The sequence below is a fragment of the Dreissena polymorpha genome, chromosome 1, assembly GCF_020536995.1.
Source record: "Dreissena polymorpha isolate Duluth1 chromosome 1, UMN_Dpol_1.0, whole genome shotgun sequence".
Classification (NCBI taxonomy): Eukaryota; Metazoa; Mollusca; class Bivalvia; order Myida; family Dreissenidae; genus Dreissena; species Dreissena polymorpha.
This window is the reverse complement of record NC_068355.1, coordinates 170,039,117-170,065,845: the sequence shown is the minus strand read 5'-3', so window position 1 is coordinate 170,065,845 and position 26,729 is coordinate 170,039,117. Positions and strand designations below refer to the sequence as shown.

At 32.9% G+C, this 26,729-nt stretch overlaps 1 long non-coding RNA gene across 2 annotated transcripts in view; it reads right to left on the bottom strand.

Annotated features, from left to right (window-relative positions):
- Positions 1 to 8,307: 8,307 nt before the first annotated feature.
- LOC127860323 (uncharacterized) overlaps positions 8,308 to 26,729 on the bottom strand; it is a 112,647-nt gene continuing 94,225 nt past the window's right edge. For both annotated transcript variants that reach the window (XR_008039704.1, XR_008039700.1), the window contains one exon: positions 8,308 to 9,573. This is a non-coding gene — a long non-coding RNA (uncharacterized LOC127860323). The remainder of the gene's footprint in view (positions 9,574 to 26,729) is intronic.

Here is a 26,729-nt window from a genome sequence, read left to right as displayed (position 1 = left end):
AAAGACGGTATATACACGGACATTAGCTGATTTGTGAGATCATTTGGTATAAACCAAACGTCGCCTTTCTTAAGTTATAAATTTGCTTTCAATGTAATATTATAACGAAATGACGTTATATTGATCAAGAAACATATTTATAGGGCAATGTAAACGTCAAAACACGGTAAGACAAAATTAAATATTAAATATACGAATAGATGAACTGGTATCACTTTTACAGTGCATTTCAAGCAGATATTGTATTTCGACTATTCATACAATAATATTAGCCCATTGAAAGCGAAATAAAATTACCGCTTCAGATAAATATTGCGTTACCTTTACTTGCATAGGACACAATTAATGTCCTCATTGATGTTTTAAACACGTAATAATATAACTGTCTTAAGCTTGACAACTGATGATCTTTTAAAATTATAAATTTCATGAATATCAACGTGGATACATCTCAACGTTCAACTATAGCTCACGTGTTCTGCTGTGTGTGTTCTACATCCATACCGATGGAATTAACAACGGGTATTAAATCCCTTTTACATACATTGACATAAAAGTACTGGAGATAGCAACAATAACATGGTGCATATATATTATGACAGTAAATAATACATTTGTCCTGCACATGAAAGTGTGCGAACTGCTACACACATACATTTGGTTGACGCTTGAAATATGAAGAGATCATAATGAAACTTCACCAGAAGAGAAACACTTCTAAACACTTTCGCTGCTTTATTTGAGACAGGTGACCAAACTACTATACAATCCCGCACCCAATGCATAAATAATCAAAACTCAAAGTAATGCATGATAGCGTTCTCAATTCAAACATAAAAAAGCAGACTCTAAACAAGCATACAGTTATTACGAAATAGCAAACATTTGAAACTCCAGAAATTAATTAATATATTATCACTGCATTGAAACTGTCAATGTATACACTCTTTATATTGTAGCAAATTGCAAAAATACTAACTTAACCAGACGTCAAATCACATTAACATTAATTTCGTTGCAAAAACATATTCTTGACCTCGTCAAATGACCCGTGTACAAATTCAAAGACTGTTCAATACTTACAATCAAAATATATACTGTCAAGAATAAATAGTACGAGAAATCTAGTTCTTTAACATGTAGTGGATCTAGTTCTTTAACATGTAGTTGACAATAAAACATATGTTGTAAACAATTTTTATTCCATTAAATATTGACTATACTAGGTGAAAACACTTCGAATAATATGTTAATGTAAATTACATAAAAATGTGAATATTAATTTCAACTGCTCCGCGTGTTTTGTTTGAGGATACATACCTAATCACCGCAAATTATAACCATTTCCATAGGGTATGTGTCTTATCACAAACAAAATGACCTTTTGCTTAACCCGAAAGCCGTTATATGCAAGTGACGTGAAACAATTGCAGATTAATGACATTTGGGGAAGCGTCTATTGCGCAGCCTACACCGGCAGCATTTATTCCGTTCTTAAAGAAGTGTCATGAATATTGCAACCACGTTTGCCGTATTTTCGGTTAGGTTAGGCTAACCCTAACCCTGGCCGAAAAACAGGCTTGATTCACAGAATGAAGGATATATGCATTTAAACATAAATGTCTACAAAGACTGCTCCGCATCTCCTAGACGGAGCACAAGACCAACGAGTACGTCCGGAACATGACTGCAACACGTGTTTGTCCACAAGAGCCCCTAATGGCGACCGTCAAACGACGACAGCTGGCTTTGCTTGGACACGTCACCAGGAATGACTCTCAAATAAGATATGTTCAAGACTGTTCTCCAGGGCACGCTAGATGGAGGTCGATGTCGAGGCCGTCAGAATAAAATGGTGGTGGTGGTGGTGGTGATGGAAGTGGTGATGATGATGATAATGACGAAGACGGTGGTGGCGACGGTGATGATGATGATGATGATGATGATGATGATGATGATGATGATGATGATGAGATCATGATGATGATGAGGGTGGTGGTGATGTTGATGATGATGATGATGATGATGATGGTGATGGTGATGATGATGATGATGATAATGATGATGATGATGATGATGCTAATGATGATGATGATGATGATGATGATGATTATGATGATGATGATGATGATGATGATGATGATGATGATGATGATGATGATGATGATGATGATGATGATGATGATGATGAAGATGATGATGATGCTGCTGATGATGATGATGATGATGATGATGATGATGATGATGATGATGATGATGATGATGATGATGATGATGATGATGATGATGATGGTGATGATGATGATGATGATGATGATGATGATGATGATGATGATGATGATGATTCGCGCCATGTGAAATTCGTATATGCACCACTTGCTCTTAATAAGGCGTCTGACAAGATGACAACCGTATTTCTGTTTCTCTTGATGATAAATGATGTTTTCTGAGATTGCGTAACTAGGAAGAAAGAAAGTATCTTTAGTGATTACAGAATTAAGCAATACCCGTGTTTAGACGAGAATGACATTCTTAAGTATACTGTCGTCTGCATACGATTTAAATGCGTCGTATTTATAGTTTTGTATAACTGTGTAATCAGGAAGCTTTTGAAATTTCAAAAGTCTATTTTTTGACATGTTCACAAAGAATCGTATTGTCCAGCGATGCTTGTATATCACACCGAAAGTGATTAATTACATGATTGTTGCAAAGGCTAGTTTTTTAATGTATTAAGTAGTACTTTATACTTTGTAATAAACGTTTATATATGTTTTGTCAATTAATGAATATACATGCTCCATTTTTTTCTGTGAGAAATTGCCTACCTACAGTATACATGTAGATGTATTTTTCTTACAAATATATAAAACACGTTTATGTGTTTTATGTAAATACAAATGCCGTTCTGATCTTCAAAATAATGTATTTTAAACTTGTTATCATAGACGTTTTCTGGTTATTGCACCTACAACACTTGCAAGATATTCGCACACCCAGGCGATAATCGGCGTCGCTATTTTTTCACAGCCATTAAGGTTTATGTAGAGGCTTCAGTTTGAAAAATGTGGGACCTCTAGAATTGAACTCAAATTTGACTAAACGAAGAGTGCCACATTGAAAATATTTGCTTGAAAGGGTGGTTTTTCTTCAAACTGCTACAAATTTTTTGCAGCAAAATCTTATACCATCGACAAAATCAATCAAAATACAAAGCGATTTTCACACAACAATAGACATTATTTTCACAAATCTGAATGATGTTTATCCAACGTATTTCGGCGGAAAATTATATAACTAGTTAATAATATCGACATTGATGAGGGCAAGTTACGCTTAAATAGCAAAAAACAAAATACGTATCTAGAAATATCAAAACTCGAACACATGTCATTTCATGACGATGGGGGCAGCCATTTGTAGATTAATAAAATTGAAAGAAACATGCTAAAAACTCACTCATCGCGTAATTGACATTCAAAACGGTTGACGATGACAAATGCATTGGATTGTTATCTTTCCGTTGATGTGTGCAAACTGCATGGTCAGACCTCATAAACGCTCCAAAAAATACCTTTGTAAGAAGCATTTCGCCAATGTTTACAATTGTTGTCGAATCACATGTACTTGTATTATTACGCACAAAATAGTACGCTTACAGACTGACAGAAATATCTGTACGAAACTCCGTTCAATTCATCACGGAATACTATTTTATTGATAATATATAATAAAAATTCGCTTCAACAACCTAAATGTAAAAATAATTCTTTTAAACGAAGTTTAAATAACGAAAGTAAAATCAACGGAAGTCGGATGGATATTATGTGAGATGCACTTCGGCTCCAAAAAAACAATACAAATACACTAAAAAAAAGACGTGAGCGGGAAAATTTTCAGCTGGAAAATATTTGAAATGGGGTAAGTGATTATATCTCTGTGTGATCATTTCTGTTATTAAGCGCGATCTCTTCCTGATTAATGTTAAGAGTTGTTTTAGAAGTCGCGACCAACTGTCAAAATAATGATGTGTTTTCTCAGGTATGTGTTTACACATACCAGGTTTTCTTACTACTTCACGTGATTTCGACCGATTTGTAATGCACGTTTTTTCTACGGAGCTCAGCGAGTGCCACGCTTTCAAAATGTGTAGAAGGAATCGATATAAAAATGTATGCCAAAAAGAACCCATTATTCAAAACGGTACAAGGACAGTAGTTGTTAAGGAAGGAAGAAAGAAAAAAAACTATGATACCTAGCTGTGTATTTCTATGTAAAACTATGATTTCTAGAGTCGTCTGCACAAAACTCATAAAATCTTGTTATTGATTTTGATGTTATTGATGAGCAATGTCTCCTTTTATCACAATGATTTCTACCCAGCCAAACCTATTTCTTTATATTTATTTACAATTTTATATGTCGTCTGCAATTTCTTTCAATTTGAGATGGTTTAAAATTGTCCATTTGGTTATAGCAAAATTGTTAAGCCCTTGAAATAGAATGGTAACTCATTTGTTGTTTTCTGACAATAATTTTCTGTGAAATGTTGCTTACTTGACCTTCTGTATGTATATAGCTTTGCATTTATTCAAATTACGATAGTGCATATCCTTCCTAACTTTAGATTGAGATTTTGTAAATTAGTGTCCAAATGTATTGGTTTTAAACAAAAATATGAATAAAGCAAAAAATATTGAATGTCAAAAATGTGTTTATGTTAATCTATCCGTCTTTACCTTTAAAATGATAAATAGTTTGACCATATTGTACCACATTGAATGAAGAAAAACCAAATCAAAGTTTTAATGATTTGTATCCCTCCCATGAACCTTAAATATGAGACAAAGACCGTTTATTGTCGCGGATAATAGACATGCCGATGGATTGAATGTTCCTGTAGAAGCGCGATTGTCCAAGTACAGGTGCAGCGGAATTGATGATAGTCTATTAATTTTGGGGCGGAGCTACGTCTCTTGCCGCCCAATTACCGCCGCCCATTTAAAGCATTCGTTTAACCAATTAAGACTTTCTTTATAAATGTTTTAATGGTGTATGCATGTTAGGCTCATTTGAAAAATGTTGATTGTCCAGATAACACTGATTGTTTGCATGTTTGCAACAGTCATGAGTTTACATGTTATGACCGTGTATCCGTGTGGACCAAACAATATGTGCGCATGCAAATATGATTTACAGGAAAGGATTACAATGGACTGTGAAGGAAGGGGAAATCTTACTTTCCGAAATATGTGTGTTTATTGGAAATGTCATGTAACCCAGCCAGAAAATTCCCCGACCGCTATGGGGATCGAACCCGGGACCTCCCGGTTCCAAATCAGGCAGACACTCTACCGCGTCGCTATAAAAGCTAGCTCATATAGCAAGGCAGTATAAGTTCCCCTTATACCGAACCCTGCAACATACACCCCCTCTAATTATGAAATTCTTCCACGAATTTCTCATTGCCATGGTGGTCGGGGATTTTTCTAGCTGGGTTACATTGATGTCCAACGTAAAAAACCACCATGTGTGTCAGACGTCCCACAGATGTCATGGCAATGAGAAATTCGTGGAAGAATTTCATAATTAGAGGGGGTGTATGTAGCAGGGTTCGGTATAAGGGGAACTTATACTGCCTTGCTATATGAGCTAGCTTTTATAGCGACGCGGTAGAGTGTCTGCCTGATTTGGAACCGGGAGGTCCCGGGTTCGATCCCCATAGCGGTCGGGGAATTTTCTGGCTGGGTTACAGTAACACAACCTTTGCACACCCTTATGTGTTGTAATGAATGCCATTTTTTCTTATGAAATAAATCCATTTTCTTTTATGAACAATTATTTTCTTTCAAAGTTTGTTGTTTTCGGAGAAAAATATAAAATAAGAAATATCTTTAATTAGATGTGATAATCTTCAATATATAAAAATTGTTTACAGGTGTATGGCAAGCGGTTCGACGCATAATCCCAAGAAACTAGGTTTCTCATGAGAACCTAGGTTCTCAGAATGAGAACCTAGGTTCTCAGAATGAAAACCTAGGTTCTCATGAGAACTATGGTTCCCAAACGAAATCTTGGGCTCTCATGAAAACCTAGGTTATCAAAGAGAACGACGCGAAAAGCTGTCGAGAAACTAGGTTCTTCTGAAAACATTGGATATCAAACGAGAACTTAAGTTCTCAGAATGAAAACCTAAGTTCTCATGAAAACCTAAGTTCTCATGAGAACCTAAGTTCTATGTGTCTATGAGAACCTAGGTTCTCATGAAAACCTAGGTTCTCATGAGAAACCTAGTTTCTTGGGATTATACGTCAAACTGCTTGCCATACAGGTGTTATCAAACCAATAAGCAGATACGCTTTAAATCAGTCCAGACTTAAATTAGTTTGATAACACAACAGTTTGTTGTCAGGATTTATTAATCATCTCTTTTACCAAACTATAAGCGGATTAAACTTGATAAGCTTTATCAATTGCCTTTAATTGGTGCTGATTGTCTTGGTGGACGAATAAATGCAGGGAGCAAAATGTCTGGATGCCGTTTGTCCGGATACCAATATTAAAGTATACAATTCCAAAAATAATAACAAGAATTGTGACTAGAAAAGGTTTATTTTTAAGGCATTTGAATTCATTTTGTTTTAAATTTAAGCTTCAAATTTTAATTAATTAAATGTATTTATAAGCTGGACATATGTCTGTTCAAACATAAAACTGATGTTTGTTGCTACCATTCCTGTAGTATCATAAAATGATAGGACAGTAGGACAAACGACACCAGGACAATTGGCTTTGTGCGTCTTTTTGCATTCATGGAAAATTGGCACCTTGTTAATTTGTCTGGAAAATCAACACCCAATTAAATATTCAACCTGGACAATCAGCACCTGATTAATTTTTCAAATTATTTTTGTGTAGAAATATATAGGGGCAAGCAAAATGCATGCCAGCTTTTATTTCGGTTTTTAAATGTATTTTGTATGCACCCATTTAAGAACCAAATATTTTTTTCTGACGACACATTAACCTATTAAAATTTAAAGCCTGAGGTAGCACATGCAGAAATACCAGTAACTCTGTTTGACAAAATCAGAAATGAATTACATTCAATTTTTATTACAAATAAAGCACATGTATGAATCCAGAAAATGTTCATGTACACAAAAATGACCTTCCAATTTCTAACAGCATACCCGTATTCTAAATTTTCTTTAAAAAAGACCATAATGTCAGTTTGTCATATGCTGAAGTTACCATTTTAACTCTTTCAGTGCTAGAACCTTATTTTGAAGACCTTTGCAAACAGTTTGGATCCAGATGAGACGCCACATAATGTAGCGTCTCATCAGGATCCAAACTATTTGCTATTCTATTAGTATTCTTTGAAAAAAAATCAAAGATGCTAATTTTGGAAATTCAGCAGACAACATTTCAGCAGACGACAAATTTCCCAGCATGCAAAGGTGAAAAAGAAAGTCAACTAAAGATGTCAGCAGCAGACTCTTTAAACCAGCACTTAACTGCGCTATTTTTCACAAAAACGTTATCAGTAATTATTGCAATTAAATTAAGCTAACCAAACACATGCATTTCTTGGCGAAAACCCCCCATTAAATTTCATATCCTTTAAAGGCAGTACAATTTTGTTTATACACAAAATTATATAAAAGCAAAAATAAAAAATGTATTGTAATTGAATACATATGGTTGCGTACGTACGGCATGAATGAATTAAGTGATTGTCCGGGGCTGCAAATTATGGTATGTGGGCAGATGAAAAAATAGCAAAAATTAGGAAAAAAAGGTTGGTAGGCAATTGTCTGGGAAGACAAATCATCAGGTGCCAATTGTCTTTATGGACAATAGAATCAGGTTCCAATTGTCCCGGCAGACAAAGAGTTTACTAGTCAAATTAATTATCTTTAATTTTTGTTTTCTTAGTCTCCTATTGTGTAACATTAGAAATATTAGCTAGCACCATTAGTAAAAGGGGGGTTATCCCATAAAGGGTCTAATACAAATGTTTTTTATAACTGATGATTACACTCAAATCTTAATAAATAATTATAACAATGCACATCATACAACCTCATAAGAAATAGCTCTTCTAAGAAATAGATCAATACATAAAATGATTAAAATTAGTATAAGCATAATTCGTATTCCGTAACAAGATAATATATTAAAAAAAACATTTGTATACAAAAACAGCCGTAATCAAATCATACATAAAGTATTTAAACATTATTAAATAAAATAATATTTCTGCTTTGTGGTTAGCAAAACAAATATCATGTTGTTGTTGTTTTTTTTTGTTTTTTTTTATTTATACTTCAATTTTTGTGATTTATAAGTAATTGTAATTTCACATCATATTGCACTTTCACAATTTTACATTACCGTAATATTTATATTTTTGTGTTGTTAAATATATGGCAATTATCCAATCATATGTGATTAGTTTTTTTTCTATCCCTATTGGCAGCATTTTTCAACAATATCTATATTGGCTGCAAAGCTGCATACATTATATATATGTAACCGCTCAATTTTTTGGTATTGATATATTTGTACTCTATAATCATCATTACTTAATCAATAAACTTTTAAAAAGAGAAAATAGGCAAATGTTAATATTAGTCTACATTTAGTTGAAATACTGTCAATTGACTAATATCCCGGAAAAGCACACGTTTAGAAAAACCCACTAATCACCACGGTACATTTTTAACAAAGCTGGTCCATTATATCAACCAATGATAGCTTACTTTGAATCATAACGGTTGATACGATGTGTGATTTTGAAAGGATTATAAATGGGTCAGCTTTATTTGTATCAGCAGATAAGTGGGTTTTTCAAAAAAGTATTTTTTTCCGGGATACATTAGGAGCCAAATGGTATTAGTACAATCAGCAACATGCGTTTTAGTGCTTTCCCAAACAATTGGCACCTTGTGAATGTATTGTCCAGGATAATCTGATTTTATCGTGCTAAAGGACAATCGGCACCGATTATGGACGATTGATTAAGTCTGTCAACACTTTGCTGGACTGATTAAGTCTCATCAGCTAATTGATTTGGTAAAAGAGATCATTGATAAAACACGTCAATTTACTGTTTAAAAAAAATTGTTATGTGTAGGCTGATTAAGCTAATCTGCTTATTAGTTTGATAACACCTGTCAACAATTTATATATATCAAAGATTATCGAAGATAAATATATACTATAAGGCATTTTCTAAACTTATGATTTTTGCCAAAAACAACAAACTTCGTAAGAAAAAAAGTTTTAATTGAAGGACAATGGATTTCTTTCATAAGAAACAAAAGATGTATTTGTCAGAAACACTATGCCTCCTTATGCCACGCTTTTATTATTTTTATTTTTTATTTTTTTACCTTTGACCAGTTGAAAGATTCCCTTTACCTTTCACCACTCAAAATGTGCAGCTCCGTTGATGCACATGCATGCCAAATATTAAGTTGCTATCTTCAATGCATATTTGGCTTGGGGAATGGGTCCGACTATCGGACCTGTAAGATAGGCAGAAAAAGGCCTGGCTGGAGACATCTAAAACAAATTAAAAAGTATCACAAGTTTAATAATCTTTACATATAAATAACATTTCCATATTTGCTTGATTAGTATGGCAATAATTGTGTGGTAACATAAAACTTTCTTCCAATGCCAAGTAGTTTTAAAATGCAATGTGTTTGCAAACCTTAGTGTAACAGGAATATTAATGAGTTATAATGGTTAATATTTTCAGATTACAAATCAAGCGGTTACAGACAAATCAATGTGTATTATTTGTGTTGAGCGTCAATTTTTATGATACAATTTGCTTATAAAAACTCAAGTTATATTTCAGAAATGTTCCGATCAGAGCCCAATTTAGTTTTGCTGCCAGTGGGCAAAAAAATCATTTTTATGTATTCATTGACAAAAAAGTATTTAATGTAAACCAAATGAAAATCCAGATTCAAATCCAGCTCCTGACAAAAATACCATATACTGATGTATTATGTTGATTGACCAACACTTTCATACACAAGTTCTTTTCAAACGCCTGAACACATTTTTGTTATATACTGGAGTTATCAACAGAGTGACACACATTATTTATTTTTCTTAAACTCCAAACTTGTTTTAACAAATACTAGTCTTCGTTGGGCTTTTTACATTCTTGTTTTTGGGTCACCAATAAGAAGAGACCCTTTCTATCTACATTCCTACACATTAACATGTACTTGGATGTAGAAGGGCAAAGAATTGTTCAGAAAAACATCTGCAACCTTATTTATAACTCTTTGATTTAATTGGCGATCGTTTTCAACAATTAAAACCAATGAACATCAACCCTGTATATCTTCAAGATATTTTTTCTTGTTTTACTGATAATTTGGCATCTTGTTTACATTATCAATAGAACCACCTTCCATATGAGGAATTTTTCTTAACTTCCAGAATATAAATATTCTTAACAGTATTTTATCTATTTCCAGATGTCACACATGGAAAGGTCACCCCTGGGAGAAGATGTAGCCATCATGCTCACAGAGCAAAAAGAGTAAGTCTGATACTACTCCATAAATAACAAGCATGTAGTGGGCAAAACAAAAGTTGTTTGATTACACATACATATAGTTCTCAAATAAATAGGTTGGCTATTTAACTTTTGAACAATACAAAAATGTGTGACCACTCAATTAAAAAATCTTCCAAATCAGACTTGTATTAAAAACATCTTCTTTACATTCAAAGTTTATTTTTCTATTATGGCCTACTGAAGAAGAAAAAGATACAAATCTGAACAAGGAATACAAAAACAATGTTGTGCACCAAAATTCAGATTTTTGGGATGAGTTGAAACACAAAACTTGTTATGCCTCTTTGTAAATCCCAAACAAGTCACCAGACCGAAAATAAATATCAGGCAAGTTGAATTGTGATACCGGTACTGCTGGTAGGAAGACGTACCTTGTACATCAATCATATAGCAACCTTATAAATTATAAATGAGCCCTTGTAATAAAATAATCATTTTGGTGCTTTGCTTCCACAAAACTATACATTTTATTTAGTTTTTGTATGTTTGTAATGTGTAATCTGAGATTTTTGGCACAAAAGAAATTTAATGTCATTGTTACTCAATGATGTTAATGACGTTAAAATAGCCTTTTTAAGGCTAATAGTCAATAATGCTGTAATTGGGAATGTTTTCTTCAGCTTTCACTTCTAAAATATTTAGTACCACTTTGTATGTTTGTGCTTTGTAACCTTGAAATTTTTCCGCATTGTAACCAATATGAGGATAATGTGTCCTTTCATTTTAACCCTTTGCATGCTGGGTAATTTGTCATCTGCTAAAATGTTGTCAGCTGAATTTCTAAAATTAGCATTTTCTTTGATTTTTTTCAAAGAATACTATCAGAATTATATAGAAAAGTTTGGATCACGATGAGACGCCACATTCTGTGGCGTTTCATCTGGATCCAAACTGTTTGCAAAAACCTTCAAAATCCGGTTCAAGCACTCAAAGGGCTAATAAAAGAACTTCCCTAATTTTTTTCACATAAATGAACGGTGCGTTTCAAGCACAAATGTGCATTTTGCTGTGCAGCATTTTCCATCAGTTTAGTGACAGGATCATGGATTTACCAACCAAGGTAAGTAATTTTGGGCATTCTTCTTTTTTGTGGTTTTTCCTAAATGCCAATTCTGTAAGAGTATTTTGATTCCATTATCTAATGACAGTGAATGCATGGCAGTAGCACACCTTTGAGGAAGACTGCAATGTGTCCTTGAGTCTTAACCATGTCAAATTATGAAACTATCGGTCAAACATTTTTTGGCCCCTGGTTGAGTGGCACATAGCAGTTGAACTGTCCGTCAGTCTGTCCATCTGTCTGAAACCTTTAACATTGGCCATAGCTTTTGCAATATTGAAGATAGCAACTTGATATTTGGCATGCATGTGTATCTCCTGGAGCTGCACATTTTGAGTGGTGAAAAATCAAGGTCAAGATCAAAGCGGCGCAGTAGGGGGCATTGTGTTTCTCACAAACACATCTCTTGTTATCTCATCAACGAGTATAAATTCATACAATATTATATTTGACGACCATATAAAAACAAATAAACCAAAAATACAAAATGAAAAAACTGTCATCAAAAGCAGAGTTTATTTAAAGATCTTGAAATTTTTAAAAACAATTGTTGCTGACAAATTAAAATCCAATAATATCCATCTACCTGAGCAATCTTGTACCACCAACAGTTATCAGTGTACCTTAAACATCCGCCTTGAATGCTATTAGATATCATATAGCAAAATATTGTAATACAGTTTATGAAAATAGTAATATAAACTTATTTTGGTCAATAAAAAACTCCTTAGAAGTTATTGATAAAATTAAAATTAGAAAATATAAGGTGTCACAAGTAAGTACTTATGATTTTTCTACACTATATACAACGCTCCCTCACATTTGAATAAAATCCAAACTCATTTCACTGATTGAAAAAACATTTGCAAGAGAGAAGTGTTCTTTAATCTTGCTTTAAACTCTAAAATATCTTTTTTTACTAATCAGATATTGGATAAATACATCATCTGGACTTGTCTTGAATTTTGTGAAGCACTTACTTTTCTTCTGGAAAACTTGTCTGTTGAATTTAATGTTAAATATTTCAACAAATTATTGGTGTTCCTATGGGTACTTAAATTGTGCCCTGCTTATTGCTGATCTATTTTTATATTGTTATGAAAGGGATTTTATGTAAGAATTATCAATAACTAAACAACTAGATTTGATTCAACGTTTTAACCTAACAAGTAGATACATTGATGACATACTGAACTTAGATAATCCATACTTTGAACAATATATTCACAATATCTATCCAAAAGAACTAGTCTTAAATAAATCGTGTCAATCAAATATAGATGCTGCATTTTTAGACTTACATCTAACTATTAATAATAATATGATAAAAACAAGTTTATTCGACAAACGGGACGACTTTAACTTTGAAATTGTGAATTTTCCTTTCCTAGATGGTAACATCCCTAAAGGTCCTTCCTATGGTATTTACATTTTGCAGTTGGTACGACACGCTAGAGCATGTTCTTGTGTTGAAGATTTTAATGATCGTAATTGTTTATTAACTAAGAAATTGTTAAAACAAGGTTTTTTGTATCATAACCTTTGGCGTAAATTCGCTAAATTTCACTCACAATATAGTGATTTAATTTCAAAATATAATGTTTCTTTAAAATGGCATTTAACTAATGGAATTTCACAACCATCATTTTATGGAGATGTTTTGAAGCGTGTTCACAAATGTAAATATTTTAAAGCATATGCTAGTAATACACTTTTTAATTTAATGAGCTCCTTTTTATCAAAGGGATAATTGATACTGATGTACTTAAACACACATGCTTGTTAGTGTTTGATTCACTATATCTTTCTTCTTAAAATTTGGGATAATTAATGTAATGACAATTTTATATGTTTGCTTCTATATTGTTTGATAAGCATAGCTGGTTTTATAAGTAAGTCTAGTATACAGTACAGTCGCTTTAATTATATTTAATTTCGTTGATAATTCGATTATTTAGTACAGTACAATAAAGCTTAAATTTGGTACTGGTGACGTCATCGTGTCTTCCCTCCTAAATACGTCATCGCTACGAACAACCAACACTGTTTTACCCCTGCGAAATGTTGTTCTGCAGTTCACAAATAATTTGTGAACAGTTCATGAACTGTTCGTGAACTGAGTTCATGAATTGTTCATGAATAGTTCGTGAACAGAAAATGAGCCATGTCTGTGAAAAGTTCTTGAAATTTTAGTTCATGAACTGTTCATGAACACTAATGGCATGAAGTGTTCATGAAATATTCTTGAAACCTAATGGCATGAAGTGTTCATGAACTATTCTTGAAACCTTATGGCATGAAGTGTTCATGAACTATTCTTGAATCTGTGTGGCATGAAGTGTTCATGAACTTTTCTTGAACCATTATGGCATGAAATGTTCATGAACTATTCATGAACATCAATGTCATGAAGTGTTCTTGAACAGTTCATGAACAACACAATTCTTGAAAAATTCTTCAGGGTTTTGCTGTTCACGAACAGTTCATGAACATTTTCCTTCTATTTTTCAATGGCTCATTTTCTGTTCACGAACTGTAAGTGAATAGTTCATGAACCATAGTTCTTCAAGAGTTCATGAACTGAGGTGGCATGAAGTGTTCATGAACTATTCATGAACAAGAATTTGTCAATTTATGCAAAGGTTATCATAAGTGTTACTAAAGCTCAACAAACAGGTCAGGGTAAGAAGAAACAAGTCTTGTATTAGCACTTAACATATTGATAGCAACATATAACAATAATTTAAATATAACACTAATAACTGAGATACAAGTGGTTTGATAATACTCTTTAAATTTCATAATACAACTTTGCACTATATGTTCATGAATAATTCATGTATTGAAAAGATTATGAATAGTCTCATTTTCAGTTCAAGAATCATTTACTAATCAATGGTTTCCCTGAAATGGTTACACTTACAGTGCCAAAGAACTTGAAATGGAACCAATGGCTGATCAGTTTAGCCGGTAATTTATTAAAGACTTACATTTTCAAATATAACATAAACCATGTGCCTTCCGTTTCAACTTCCTGTGCACACAATATTCTTTCTTTGTAAAAACAGCAATGCAATGTACATTGAGTTCTTGATATCATCTTAAACTGTTCTTGAAATAAGATGTCCTTAAAACGTTCTTAAACTTGTCTTTTAAGTCTTCCAAGAACAATGACAGATCCTTTTAAGAACATATTGGATTCTTAAAAAGTCCATCATACGTTCAAAAACATTGTGTAGACCTGTTTAAGAACATCAGAAGGAAACATGTTGTTCAAAAAAGTTCTTAAAGTGTTCAAGAATAGTTTAAGAATAATTCAAGAACAGGAAAGGTCCTTAAAAAGTTATTGAAGTGTTCCTGAAGGCAGTTCTTGAACAGTTCTTGTACAAATGTTCTTAAAATTCTCTAGAACAGGTCAAGAACTCTAACTTACAGTGGTGAAAGTACTATGCATATTCATACTAACTTCACAGGTTTCACAAATCTACAAGATTTGTATGCTAGACATTTCAATATTACTTTCAAAAATATGTATGAAACATCTAGCAAAAAGGAATTCATGAATTATTCATGATGGATCCTTAAAGTCTGTCTCAGAAAAGTCATTACAAATACTAGTGCATGAAATGTTCATCACTAAGTATTTATGGTTAGATGAAGAACTGTTCATGAACTTTGAAATGTTCAACAATAATTCATAAACAGTTCATGAACATGTCTTAAGAACAGTTCATGTCCAAAAGTTCATGAACCAAGCTCAGGAACTTTTTCAGAACCGTTCATGAACAGTTCTTGATTGGCTTGAAGTGTTCATGAAATAATGAACAACATTTCGCCGGGGTAGCTACATGATAGGTACAATGTACTCCCGTTTATATCGGTCAACTTTATTCATAATTATTTTTTCTCTGATGGTAGTTTCTTGATCAATTTATTTTTAAGCTCCGTTTTATTTATTTTGAATTAGTCACATAAACAATCAAGTAGGTAATTTGGATCTTTTACACCCAATATTGTTGCTTCTTCCTGTAGGTGCGCGATGATGATCTGAAATATTAACTATATGATGCTATATTCTGAAATCTTTTTTGTATAAAGAAGGGATGTAGTTGATGCGTGTTAGTAATTTCATTTCATCATGCCTCAAAAAGTTGTAACTCTGTTGCTCTGGTCTCCTTTCAACCATTGAGTAATAAAATAGTAATTAAATTGAATGCATTTTAATTCCCTTTTATAACTGTTTATTTTGAGTTGCAATGCTATGAGGTTAAATTTTATTTACACTTATATGTTTCATGAATATTGCTGGGCCAAATGTGAGGTTGAGCGCTCATTAACTGGTTTAAACCCCCAATGCTTAGCAATGACCGTTCCAAGGCAGTGACCCCAGCTTTATTCTACTATGTGTATATGTTGTTTCGTTTTGTGCCGTACTGTACCGTTTTGGCAATTGGTTCCTTGCCTTAAATAAAGGCCCACAGAGGTGTGTATGATAGAACTGCAATACTCCTGCAGCTTCTGGAGTTTCACTTCTTTATATTGGGACAGACAGACAGAATGAAAGACAGACAGGCCAAAAACAATATACCCCCTCTTCTTCGAAGAAGGGGGCATGCAAATCTTGTAATTGTGATAATTTTAAATACCTCCATTAGTACTTATATAAATTTAAACATCAATGTGTAATGTTTGATATGATCTGCATCTAAAGAATTTGACAATTAAACATTGAATGTAAGATCAAAATTCATTCAAAAGACTCTCTTAAGCACCCATTTTCAAATTGGCTAACAGGTTAAGCTGACGTTCAAAATGTCCAATGAAAGAGTGAAATATAATAATGGTAGTTACGAACGTTGTCAAAATTAACTCATAATGTTCGGAAATCACAGGACCTGGTAACTGCCTGATACTGCCAAATAATGTTGTGAAAACTGCACGAGGATTGCAGCCTTTGAAAGCAAAAATAACCTGACAATCCTTTATTTCACCATCGGCCTTTAGAGACGTTGTTGTCAATGTCTGGTGAACGGACGTTCTTTCGCAGTGTCTGACAATAAATAACATATTAATCTGGTGAATGTTCATGTTTAGCCATGCTTTATAACAGTCTTTACAGCATCTATTTTAATAGTTTTGATTGACACTTGCCTTTCCATTTCGACAAACAACATGCTGCTAATTTATATAGAACTCTTTTATGAATACTAGTAAAATACAAAATAAGGTGCCTTTTAAGGCTTTGAAACGGACCCTTTAAAACTGTGAATTCTAGTTCTGTCATGGCCATATTTCAATCAGTAAACCATCTAAGTAACTGTTTTCAAATATTGATGCAAATTGATGACCTTTTGGAAAGTGTTATCCTGAAAAATAGCTGCAATTGTTGAGAGTGGCATCAGTTTTGAGATGCTATTGTTTGACATTTTTCTATGAATGCGTAGCTGTAAACATAAAAATTGCTATTCTGTTACTTTCTTATTTCCAAAAGCATAAAACAGGTATGTAATAAATGAAATAACATTTTGACTTGTGTATTATTCAGGTACATGAGGCTGTTGAAAGCATGGTGAACACAGTTGGATATAGTGAGGCATTCTTAAAGAGAAGGCTACAGCATCCTGCCGCTGGTTGAGGACCAAGCAACCAAAGTCGATTTGTATGATTGGCCAGTTATATGAAGCCGCTAATAATACTGAAGACAATTGCTCTCATCAAGCAGTACTGATAGTTGCATATGAGCCATTGCACTCATCAAGCAGTACTGATAGTTCCATATGAGCCATTGCACTCATCAAGCAGTACTGATAGTTTCATATGAGCCATGGCACTCATCAAGCAGTACTTATAGTTCCATATGAGCCATTGCACTCATTAAGCAGTACTGATAGTTCCATATGAGCCATTGCACTCATCAAGCAGTACTGATAGTTCGATATGAGCCATTGCATCATCAAGCAGTACTTATAGTTCCATATGAGCCATTGCATCATCAAGCAGTACTTATAGTTCCATATGAGCCATTGCATCATCAAGCAGTACTGATAGTTCCATGTGAGCCATTGCTCTCATCAAGCAGTACTGATAGTTCAATATGAGCCATTGCACTCATCAAGCAGTACTGATAGTTCAATATGAGCCATTGCATCATCAAGCAGTACTGATAGTTCCATATGAGCCATTGCACTCATCAAGCAGTACTGATAGGTTTCATATGAGCCATTGCACCCCCTGCGAAATGTTGTTCTGCAGTTCATGAATAATTCGTGAACAGTTCATGAACTGTTCGTGAACTGAGTTCATGAATTGTTCACGAATAGTTCGTGAACAGAAAATGAGCCACGTCTGTGAAAAGTTCTTGAAATTTTAGTTCATGAACTGTTCATGAACACTAATGGCATGAAGTGTTCATGAAATATTCTTGAAACCTAATGGCATGAAGTGTTCATGAACTATTCTTGAACCCGTGTGGCATGAAGTGTTCATGAACTATTCTTGAACCATTATGGCATGAAATGTTCATGAACTATTCATGAACATCAATGGCATGAAGTGTTCTTGAACAGTTCATGAACAACACAGTTCTTGAAAAATTCTTCAGGGTTTTGCTGTTCACGAACAGTTCATGAACATTTTCCTTCTATTTTTCAATGGCTCATTTTCTGTTCACGAACTGTAAGTGAATAGTTCATGAACCATAGTTCTTCAAGAGTTCATGAACTGAGGTGGCATGAAGTGTTCATGAACTATTCATGAACAAGAATTTGTCAATTTATGCAAAGGTTATCATAAGTGTTACTAAAGCTCAACAAACAGGTCAGGGTAAGAAGAAACAAGTCTTGTATTAGCACTTAACATATTGATAGCAACATATAACAATAATTTAAATATAACACTTATAACTAAGATACAATTGGTTTGATAATACTCTTTAAATTTCATAATACAACTTTGCACTATATGTTCATGAATAATTCATGTATTGAAAAGATTATGAATAGTCTCATTTTCAGTTCAAGAATCATTTACTAATCAATGGTTTCCCTGAAATGGTTACACTTACAGTGCCAAAGAACTTGAAATGGAACCAATGGCTGATCAGTTCAGCCGGTAAAGACTTACATTTTCAAATATAACATAAACCATGTGCCTTCCGTTTCAACTTCCTGTGCACACAATATTCTTTCTTTGTAAAAACAGCAATGCAATGTACATTGAGTTCTTGATTACATCTTAAACTGTTCTTGAAATAAGATGTCCTTAAAACATTCTTAAACTTGTCTTTTAAGTCTTCCAAGAACAATGACAGATCCTTTTAAGAACATATTGGATTCTTAAAAAGTCCATCATACGTTCAAAAACATTGTGTAGACCTGTTTAAGAACATCAGAAGGAAACATGTTGTTCAAAAAAGTTCTTAAAGTGTTCAAGAATAGTTTAAGAATAATTCAAGAACAGGAAAGGTCCTTTAAAAGTTATAGAAGTGTTCCTGAGGGCAGTTCTTGAACAGTTCTTGTACAAATGTTCTTAAAATTCTCTAGAACAGGTCAAGAACTCTAACTTACAGTGGTGAAAGTACTATGCATATTCATACTAACTTCACAGGTTTCACAAATCTACAAGATTTTTATGCTAGACATTTCAATATTACTTTCAAAAATATGTATGAAACATCTAGCACAAAGGAATTCATGAATTATTCATGATGGATCCTTAAAGTCTGTCTCAGAAAAGTCATTAGAAATACTTGTGCATTAAATGTTCATCACTAAGTATTTATGGTTAGATGAAGAACTGTTCATGAACTTTGAAATGTTCAACAATAATTCATAAACAGTTCATGAACATGTCTTAAGAACAGTTCATGTCCAAAAGTTCATGAACCAAGCTAAGGAACTTTTTCAGAACCGTTCATGAACAGTTCTTGATTGGCTTGAAGTGTTCATGAAATCATGAACAACATTTCGCCGGGGACGCATCAAGCAGTACTGATAGTTCCATGTGAGCGATTGCTCTCATCAAGCAGTACTGATAGTTCCATATGAACCATTGCACTCATCAAGCAGTACTAATAGTTCCATATGAGCCATGGCACTCATCAAGCAGTACTAATAGTTCCATGTGAGCGATTGCTCTCATCAAGCAGTACTGATAGTTCCATATGAACCATTGCACTCATCAAGCAGTACTTATAGTTCCATATGAGCCATTGCACTCATCAAGCAGTACTGATAGTTCCATGTGAGCCATTGCACTCATCAAGCAGTACTGATAGTTCCATATGAGCCATTGCACTCATCAAGCAGTACTGATAGTTTCATATGAGCCATTGCATCATCAAGCAGTACTGATAGTTCCATATGAGCCATTGCACTCATCAAGCAGTACTGATAGTTCCATGTGAGCCATTGCACTCATCAAGCAGTACTGATAGTTCCATATGAGCCATTGCACTCATCAAGCAGTACTGATAGTTTCATATGAGCCATTGCATCATCAAGCAGTACTGATAGTTCCATGTGAGCCATTGCACTCATCAAGCAGTACTGATAGTTCCATATGAGCCATTGCACTCATCAAGCAGTACTGATAGTTCCATATGAGCCATTGCACTCATCAAGCAGTACTGATAGTTCCATATGAACCATTGCACTCATCAAGCAGTACTGATAGTTCAATATGAGCCATTGCACTCATCAAGCAGTACTGATAGTCAATCCACAAAAGCTGCTTGGATCAAAAGATTTATCACTTTGACAATACATGAATTAGTTTGATGCCAAACACATCCGTTAAGGGATTTCCTAACCAATTGAGTTTCCTGGTTTAGATGCAGCTAGAACAGTGCCCGTGCCTGTCCAAGCCAAGGGTTGAAAAATGCTAAGAAACTACTCATATTTATATTATTATTTGAATCATTATAATTACATACACCTCATGCTATGTGTGCTGACTTTTTATATGTAACATATTGCTGCATTCATGTCCTCATGTGTACAAAAACTTAGCATCACTTTGGATTACAAAAGTTAACAAAATGTGTGTTTTTTTTTTTAATCTACGGTCACCTTAATACAAAGTGCTCAGGGTAGGCTTTTGTCGTCACGTGTGTGTGTCATTTTTATACAGAAGTTTGTTTTGCCCCTGCAATAGTACATAACTGGTGTCATTTTGCAATGATGTTTCCACATTTGATTTGGCTTATTTCCACTATATAATGATCAACAGCAATGATAAATGCACTTGGTTCTCTTAGATAGTATGTATACCTGGGAAATCTGTTTCTGTTACTGTATACATGTATAACTAAAGTTTGTTGTTTTTATGATTTATAGCTCATTTGTACAGAGCAACTGTGTAACTTGATAGCTTGATTAATTCACTTGATTAATTATTCCATTTACAAATTCCTATTAATATTATTTTAGATAATATGTCTTAAAGAAAATGAAATCTATTTTTTAATTATTATTTGTGTAAATCAGTTACCATGACAATGTACATATTAGAGCTTTGATGCATCTTTGTTGTTTACATGTTAAGCATGTTGGATATGATTATATATGTGCTCTGTGCATTCCAATATTTGAACATTATGAAGACCAATCAGAATAAAAACCTGGAAAACTGAATTAAGGTTGTTATGTTGATGTAACTAATGTGAGTCGCGTTCTGAGAAAACTGGGCATAATGCTTCTGCATAAAGTGTTGTCTCAGATTAGCCTGTGCAGTCCGCACAGGCTAATCAGATATGACACTTTCCGCCTCAACTGGATTTTCTCAAAGAGACATCATTTAAACAAAAAATTACATAAAATGGAAAAGTGTCGTCCCTGATTAGCCTATGCGGACTGCACAAGCTAATCTGGGATGACAATTAACGCACAAGGATTATGCCCAGTTTTCTCAGAACATGACACATGTTGCCGGATGGTTAACGTGTGGTTCTATCATGGAGGAAAACTCGTTTGGCTGTAATATATTTATAAATTATAATATATATATCATTAATACATCAAAGAAGTGTAGACTCTTTGAATGTAAAGAATGGCATCATATAAATATAGCAATAATAATTACCAATACAAAAATACAAGTTATGCATGATCCGACTGTGATCCTTAAAATACAAGCAATACAAAATACAGTTTAAAGCAACAAACCATGATAGTGAAAAATACTAAAACAAAGTTACCTGTAATATATTTATTAATGATAATATATATCATTAATACATCAAAGAGATGTAGACTCTTTGAATGTGAAGAATCAAATGACTTTAACAATCATTCGATGCATGAGATCACCATTGAACAGTAACCATTGACAATTTTGGTCACATTAATAAATTGCATATTGTTAATTTTTCTCACAATTTTATGGATCTTATTTAATCATTTTCCCATTAATTAAAAAATTTCTCATCCCTGCACAAGGTGATAAACAAAAGCTCACCATGAAAAAATTCTTAAAAAAACTCATAAATTCATTTACGAGTTTGTTTCTATGAATAACTTACATTTAGGCATATTATCGTTAAATCATTGGTTTAAGTATGCAGTTATAAATTCCCAGTTCAGATATTAATGTCTAAAATTTGCCAAATTTATTGTGGTTCAAATAAGTTTTCTAATGGTGTTTAAAGGAACCTAGGGTCCAAGATGTTGTCTTAGTGGTGATCAAACTATATTTGGTCAGATAGTCAGGACACAACATTTACTGTTCTTTTTGCAAACAATCATTATTTAAGTGCAAAACTTACATCTCAATACCAAACAAATGTCTGTGCGTATGTTGGCTACTGACAATAACACGCCAAAAATTAAGAAATAATTTGTGTACATTATAGTTTGTTGTCAAATAACCCACGGCCGATAGTTTAGATGCGTAGGGATTTAATCACGAGAGAGAAACATTTGAAACCACGCATCTAATTTTCGGGTCGTGAGTTATTTAACAACAAAGTATAAAGTACACAAATTATTTTGATTCTAACACGCTTTTACTAAAGATTTATACAATGTATATTATTTTCTGGTGTACTATATAAATGTGAAGTTCCGCCCATAAAAATAGCTTTCGGCTGTTCTGTAGATCAGATCCGCGACTTGTTTCAATGCATTTAAAAAACATATCTTGTTTATATACATTTGGGATCTCTAATGATCTCTGATGTACAATACAATTACTTATGGGTTGTTTCAGAGAGTTGGAGAAGCTTGTACAAGCAACCAGGATGTTAAGCAGGTAGGTTACAGTCTATTAGTTGTTGTTTCATGTAGGTACAGTTAATTTCCTTATTTGACCAGCGTCATAAGAAAATGGATCGTAGGCCATACGCGGCCAGCGTAGATGCAGACCAGCCTGCACTTCTCGGCAATCTTGTCAGGAGCTTCCCAGTCATGCAGCTATTAAGTCATGAAAGGTTTTGCGGACATGGTGGCTCCTGACCAGAATGCATTGATGCGCAGGTTTGTCTGAATATACACTAGCAGCATATAGCATAAAAACAATTTTCTCATGACAATAGTCATATGCATAATTATGTGTCATGCAAATGAATTTAATAATTCAAAATTCGATAAAATGTTGTTTCAATGTCTGTTCAATTTTCTTTTCCCTTCTTTTATAGAATAAACCAAGCAAAAAAAATACCATTCATAAATGAGTGTTGACACATATTGCTCTAAAATATTTGTATTAATTAACCAAACTTACAAAAACACTTCAGCACTTTCTCTACTTAAAATTCCTATCACTCTTAACATATACTAATCAGTATAACCCTAATAGAGTATTTGTACAAATAATTTGATACACTCACTGTACTTTGGAAAGTAAGCCTTTAAAATGACAATGCACCATTCACCCTACCATTAATTGATCATTACAATGATCACAAATAAGGAAAACTAACACAACTATTTACTAAACTTTTCTGAGTTAAATAGACTGATCCTGGAAAAGCATGAGATTAGAAAAATTCCACTAATCACCCTGTACAAACAAAGCTTTTCCATAATATATCAACCAATGATAGTTTACTTTATATAATAACGTTATGATACAGTGTGTGATTTTTTAAGGATTATAAATGGGTCATGTTTATTTGTACCAGCAAATTAGTGGTTAGCGGGGGTACATATATTGATTGAACATTTTTTAAATCTATTTTGGGTCAGTTTTTTTTATTACACTATTTAACTAGTTTATCTAGTAAGATTCCCTTAGTACATGTAGTGGGAAATTATAAATAATAATTTGTAATTTTTACATGTATGTGATTATTACTCACTCATTTCCCATTTAACTATAATTTTGCATTATTAACTTTTAATTCCAATTTTAATTATATATTATTTTCATAGTGTTTCTTTTTAAATATTATTATTTCATGAAATTGAAGCTTAAGTGATATTAGACGCATCTAACAGTTTATAGGTGTCTATTACAACTTTTGTTTATTTGTGGTGTTTTCACTTCATATACACTTATATTTGTTAATGCAGCATCAACATACTAAAACACTATCCCAGAAAGAGAAAAATAATGCGTTTGAATATCAACCGTACTTTCGTTTTGACAACTGACAAAAGGAATGATTCGATGTACGATGTGTATCTAAATTGAGTTTTAGCGCAGATTCGCTCAAACGACACTAAGACACAATTTTTTTAAGGATCATTTCAATTTCCTGCAACGATATCTTTCATACGACACTCTTACACTAACTCCGATCCTAATAAAAGAAAGCCTAGAGGACTGGGTTAGTCATGTTAATTATTGAATATAATATATATTTTTTATAAACAACTGGTAGCAAGATAAGTTGTAGATAATTGGTCAGTTACCACATTTTAACTAACTCTTCTGACCTGTTGACCTATCTATCTATCTATCTATCTATCTATCTATCTATCTATCTATCTATCTATCTATCTATCTATCTATCTATCTATCTATCTATCTATATCTATCTATCTATCTATCTATCTATCTATCTATCTATCTATCTATCTATCTATCTATCTATCTATCTATCTATCTATCTCTCTATCTATCTCTCTATCTCTCTCTATCTATCTCTATCTTATCTCTATCTTATCTCTATCTTATCTCTATCTTATCTCTATCTATCTCTATCTATCTCTATCTTCTCTATCTTCTCTATCTTCTCTATCTTATCTATCTTATCTATCTTATCTATCTATACGCAACACCCTTTTTGCAGTATTATGTGCAGGTACACTTAGGTGAAGTAAATGTGAATGTGCCCTAAAATATTTTCACCATGTTTCATAATTATCTGATTAAAACTCTATTTCAAGTGCCAAAATTAAGAGGTTCTACAATCCATCAAACTTACCATTGGTTGTCAAACTAATATATCATCCAATATTAAATATATATGTACATGTTTCTGCATTGAAATAGTGTTTAATAGATAATAGATTATCACGCTTACAAATAACATTGTCAATAATATGTATACACAGTGAAACAAATTTAAGACTTAAAAAAAATACAATTGACACAATTAATCTGATAATGTTGCCACTTCAGCATGTTTACATTGCATGTTGAACAAAATACTTTTAATAACAAACCATACTCTTGTTTTCCTTTGAAATATATTTGCTGAATATTTCAAAAATATTTGCCACCAAGAAAATGAGTAGCAGGTTTTTGCAAACTATTTGTACAAATTATCTGCAAATATTTTGAAAACATTACTTTTCTCTAAGCAAACAAATAAACAAACAAATGCTGATTATTAAAGGACCACAAAGCTTTTGTGTTTCCAAACAGCAAGAACTTATAATCTGAGGTGTGCTTTACAAGGCAACACCAAAATGTTTAACTAACCTTGCAAAGTGTTTGCAAACGGGTAATGAATGTTAATAAATGGTCAATTTTAAATATTTGCGTAGATGTAGGGAAAAGGGAATTTGACAGTATGGTGCTATGAATAACTGGATTATTTAATTACTTCTCTACAGCTTTTACAAAATTTCAATTTTAGTACAATCATTTAGTTTTTTGTTTTATAATAAGTTCAGTTTTTTTCTGTAAAATTGTTTTTATCAAATGAAAATTCCAGAAACATTTTTTAAATAAAATTAAAACCGCATTGAAATGTCTAAATTTTGCGGACAAACATTTAGGACAAAGTACTTATTGTAAGAAACGGACAACAACTAAAATTCTTGCAAATACAACAACAACACTGATAGTTTACATTAGGTATAAAAATGCTAAATTTTTATAAGTTAAAGAACACATTCACTTTGAGGAATCATATTTTTTAGACTGGATCTGTGCTGTATTTGGATATTTGTTATGGAAACATTTTAAAAAATCATTGCTTTATACATATAGTTGCAGGGTCCTCTTCAAAGCGTGTGCAGTCCTTTTGATTACTTTTTTTACAAATGCCTGGACATGTTCTTTTTTAAAGTGTTTAAATAATGTATTTGCAGAGTATTAAAAAGTACTATCCTGTTACAGGACTGTGAACATCCGATTTATAAATCTGCTGAAAATCTTGAAAGGACTGGTTATTGACTAATTACATTAGCTATCACTTAATATTACACTTCTTTTTAATGTGTGCATTAAAAACAAACGATTGACCATTTAAATGGTAATTAGTTGTGTTCTGACCAATTTTTATTGACAACTTTGTTTCAAAAATGCTCATATCTGCATGCTCTTTTTACAGTTTGTCAGTTTGTCTTATATGTAATATTGTGCTATTGAAAAGCGAAGAATCATCAACAGTTTTAAAACTTAGAAAAACTTTGCACTAGACCAGCTAGAGCAACATTGATATCCAATCAAAACTTCATATTTCATATTGCTTTTGAATTGATACTGATTCTTTACAATAAAATATAAATGAATTTTGTATACCTGTGTCCATTTCTTTTAAATTGAGAGCGTCTTTTACTGCTTGAACATTCATTTTTCGAAATGTCTGTGTACACTTTCTGTCATTTGGCAAGTCTGACAAACTTTTATGAAATTGCATTACATTGTTGTATAAGCATATATGTG